Source organism: Dipteris shenzhenensis, chromosome 2 (genome assembly GCF_047967505.1).
Source record: "Dipteris shenzhenensis isolate YYH24624 ecotype China chromosome 2, Dip_SZ_1.0, whole genome shotgun sequence".
Classification (NCBI taxonomy): Eukaryota; Viridiplantae; Streptophyta; class Polypodiopsida; order Gleicheniales; family Dipteridaceae; genus Dipteris; species Dipteris shenzhenensis.
In genome coordinates, this window is record NC_141597.1 from 51,875,453 (window position 1) to 51,880,211 (window position 4,759).

The 4,759-nt window shown below is 39.3% G+C and overlaps 1 long non-coding RNA gene across 1 annotated transcript; it reads left to right on the forward strand.

Annotated features, from left to right (window-relative positions):
- The first annotated feature begins 358 nt into the window (after positions 1-358).
- LOC147904955 (uncharacterized) lies at positions 359-1,249 on the forward strand. Its single transcript, XR_015542388.1, has 3 exons — positions 359-644; positions 1,026-1,157; positions 1,231-1,249. It is a non-coding gene; the product is annotated as an uncharacterized LOC147904955 (long non-coding RNA).
- The last annotated feature ends 3,510 nt before the right edge of the window (positions 1,250-4,759 follow it).

Sequence of the window (4,759 nt, forward strand, 5' to 3'; positions counted from 1 at the left end):
AGAGGAACAAAAGTAGATCACAATGTTGAATCATCAGTAGGTGGAACCGAAGAGCAAGAAAGTGTGGTGGGTCTAGAGGTTGAAGTATCATCAACTCAAAGAGATGAAGGTCCAAGAGTGGAGGAGGATGAGTTGGATGATAGTGAAGTTCAGGTGGAAGGAGGAGGTGATGTGATTGGCAAATGTAGGATGCTTGATTCAAACCAGTGTCCTCGCATTCCCTTGTGTAGGTTGATACCTAATGCAAGAGTGAGAGGACTTCGTGATGATGTATCTTCACTCAAAAGTACATTTCAAGTGGAGGGCTATCTCCCGGAGAAAGGGTCTTTCATTGTATCTGTCTGCAAGAGTGATGGAGGGGAGATAGTTGTGACAGATGATATGAGGAAGAGTTGGTCTCCCACCTGGAGAGAGGTGGATGAGGAGTTTGAGAAAGATGTGATGTCTAACACTGACTTTCATTTTATGTCGCAAAAGATGTTATTTGTTTGGGAGGGCAATCATAGGACCACTGCATGGATGAGTGTTATCAAGGAAATCTTTCCTACAAACAAGAAAAGACATGTACGAGTGGTATGCACAATAATTGACCCAAGGAAAATTAGTGAGATTGCTCTCTTGGCAGGGCTACAACGAATGAATTCGTAAGTACATGGACTCTTTGAATCTTCTCCACATTTGTATTTTATGCTACTTTGCATTTATTGATTGGGTTATGTACTTTATTGTTTGTTTTCTAGCATGAATGAACATGCCATTATCAAACCCAGTCTAAGGGACATACTCATAAATGCACACAACATTTGTGAGTGTGACTCTATGGTGTTTATGAAAACATTGTCTTTGAGTGAGATCAAATCAATAGAGAATTGGAGGGCTCAAGAGAGTAAAGGGAAGAAGCCATGGTTTCCATTGACAAGAGGTTATCTGGCAAGGCTTGTCTTCCAGGTAGAATGTTGCATTTGTATTGATGCTTACTTCTTTATCACTCCTTTGCTTTCTCTAATTGGAACTTATGTATGTAGGTTGAGTACAATACAGAGCTTAAAAAAGCAATGGACAAAATATCTACAAAGCTACCTTTAGATCAAAGGGGAGAGGCAGAAGGAAAGCAGCGTACCATAATTCAAAAGAGAATTGCTGATAGGATGGGAAAGGTGTGAATTGAATTTTCTATACTTTGTTGCATTTATTTTGAAGTTAAGTGACTGACATGTCATCTTTGGATAGGTGTTGAATTGTATAGATCTTGGTCTTGGAGAGGCTTGGTTGGAAAAGTTGTTTGCCTTGCGCTTTGATGGTGCGGACTCTTGCGTGACATTGGAGAAGCTCCAACTCATTGCAAAGTCTGATTTGAGATTAGAAAAAAAAAATATTTTCCTTTCTTTGTTAGAAGCCACTAAACCTATGCGAGACATGTACTTCATGCCTGTGGGCGACCTTGAGTACAGAGGGTGTGTTTCTTCTACCAATACAAATCATCTTTCATGGTGTTTGTTTGTTTCTTGCCAATAACATGACTCTTATTTTTTTATTATAAAATTGCGTCAACTTTTACTGTTTAGGTGGATTAGTAGAGAGATATTTTTGGAGAAGGTGGAGAGACAGTCATTGAAAGTGCTTGAAGATTTGAGGGTAATCACAACAATGGGCATGCCTTTGGATACCCCTAAGGATTACACATTGCAGCAATACATGGAGGATATAAAACTGGAGGGGAGAAAACATATGTTTGTGGTGCTAAGATCAAAGGAAACAAAGATGGAGAGCAAGGGTGGAAAAAAAGGAGATGGACTATCTGAGTTGGACATGGCTGCCCATAGGGTGGTTTATAGGTATGTTGTCAATTCATTCGAAGGTTCATTTTTCATTTGTCTATTTTTGTGCTATTGATTCATGTACTTACACAATCATTGATGGTTGTTCCACTTGATTTTTTGACCTTTTGATGGTTTGGGACATCCAATTTTTTTGTGTTTCTTGGTTGATAGATATCTCTCCCACTTGGCAATAGAGAAAAGGATCTCTGACATTCCAAATTTGTGCAAGAGTTGGGTGGAGATTGGTCATGCTGCATGCATGTATCCACCTGGCATGCACCGTCTCTCTCAATGGGAATTAGCACATTGTCCCTGGTGGATAGATTTTCCTAAAGGACAAGTACTGGTGCGAGAAAGAGACTTGTACAATACTTATGCTTCACAAAAAGCCAATGAAGCAAGTAAGGACAAAGTGGAGGGAAGCTCAAGGAGAGATAAGAAAGAGAAAGAGAAACAAGAACATCCTCCAGAAAAAGGTAAGGAAGATACAATATGATTGTTTGTTGATGCTGTCTTCAATTTGTTTTGACATTGCATTAATAAGTTTATGATTGTTCTCTTTCTAGATGAGGGACCATCTAGTCCTATGCGGCATGAAATGGATCACATAGAGAGTGCAGGTAAGGGTGTTGTTGTGTTTTGCATATGTAGTTGTTCCTTTAACACTAGTTTTACTTTGTAATTAATTTGCTTTTGCATATAGGTGGAGAATCAATCTCGGGACTTGTGAAGCAATACGTGTTCCATCGATCACAGTCACCTGACATTTCCTTGGCCCGTGGCATCACACCTTTGTTTGCTTGTACAGTTGGAGATTACATTGCAATGGGCAAAGACTTTGCTGACTCTAAAAGAAATGATAAGTATGCTATTTTGCATGAGTTTTTTATTACAGTGGCTAGTCGAGATCAGGACTACAAGAGGATGGGTAAGAAGGTGAAGTGGGCTTCAGATTTTATATTGCTCGATTTTCCATCTGGCTATCCACTTGATGAGAGAGGATCCACTCCTACTTGGAATGTCTTGCTCGAGGACCATGTGCGGCATGGGCTTGCAGTTGCATCAGCTTCTTTGTCTGATAGTGGTTGGTTGGCATGCATATGTCCTTTGGCAGGTAAGGCACAATACCACAATTGACATTTCACATTTTTGTTTCCATTCTACTAGTTTTAAATAAAATTAATTGCTTGTAGGACAATGTATTGGTTGGATGGAACGGTTTGCATATGTCCAGGGCTTGGAGGTTGTCAGACGTGTGATCATTCATGACAAGTTTCCATATGGATTTTGTAGAGAACATGATAAAAGTGTTAAGGTAAGCTACCATTCCATGCATTCTATGTTTGCATTCCATGATAAAAGTGTCTTTGACAAATGTCTCCTCGTTGGTCCTATGCATGCTATGTTTGGAAGGATAAGTCCTATGCATGCTATCTTTGCCATCTTTCATGCTATAATGCTTGCTAGTTGAAGTCAATATACTATACATGTTTTTCTCCATGTGGTTTCCAGATGCAATCTTCAGTATTAGCTCTAATACGTAGAGCAAAGAAGAATCCAATAGTTTTTTGGGAGGAGAGCTTTCCACTTTTCCAACAGCTTTTGATTGATCCATGTGAAGATGTCTGGACTCATTACATACCTCCCTCTGCAAGGACAATCGTGCCTATGTCTTCTCAGCTAGCACGAGGTGGACTAGAGAGGAGTAGTTTTTTTGTAGGTTGCATTATGTCTCTTCTCTGTGTTCCTGGAGGGCTGGTTCTAGATATGGGTTGTGGTACAGCCCCTCTTATGCGTGCTTGTCAGGCCATTGGCAGGCCTTGTTTTTCATTTGATTCAGACAACAGTATTATGGCTAGCATTGTTGAGCCACTTGTGGCAGATCGTTCTGGAAAACGGATCAGGTCAGAGCATGATGGAGAGGGGGAAGAAGAGAGAGTGGAACCTGTCACAAACCCCTTTGATGACTAGTATGCTACTGGCCCTGAGTTTTTTTGTTATATATTTTGAATGCTAAAATTGAGGACTTTGAAAGTGTTATTTAGCATCTTTATAATATGGTAGATAGTGAACATTTACGGGTGCCTTTGAATCAAGAAAGTACAAATTTTGATGCTTTGGATAGTGTTTGTAAGGCCTTGATCTAGCAATTGATTTTTTTTGCTTTTTGTTGGTAGCGAATTGTCTTTTGTATAACACATAAGGATGGCAAGACTTTCTTCTTGTTGGAAATTATTTTCATGGTTCCACTTTGACTTACTTTCCTTTGAAATGTATGTTTTGTTGTAGTTTGTTGCCATGCTATGCAGAAAAAATGGCAAGATTCATGACAGCCGACAAGAGATATGATGAGTGGCAATTAGATAAACCACATGCGCGCAACTACTTTCTTGATGATGAATGTCAGGGGGATTAGAACATGGTTTAAAACACCATTTTGTTCATAGACTGATAGTTGTTGTGGTGAACCATGGATACATTTGGAAAGTTTTGGTCTAGTGCATTTTGCGGGTGAAGTGGTATTTCAATAGTCATCTATGTTATGAGTTTGGTAATTAGTTTATGTTCTTCAAGTGAAAGATAGGGTGGATTGTAAGTCTGATTATTGGTATGCTTATTATGACAACATCTTGCTATAGTAAGTTCGGTTTCAAATTTGTTCTCATCGGAGGAATTGTAAAAAAACTCGCTCGCTTCATTGGGCCCGCTCGCTTTTTCTCGCTCGCTCTATTGACTACCTCAATTTAAAAAACCCCTCCTATTATTGAAATCCTCTTAATTTTTTTCCAAAGGTGGAACTAAAATACCCTTCAATTTGAATGCATGTGGTACACTAAAATTTTAGGAGGTGAACTTCCCAAGTATAGATGTAGTAGTGAGGCTAGAGTAGACATATTAGAGGAGGATGAGATAGCAAGTAGTGCTAACCTATGTAGTTG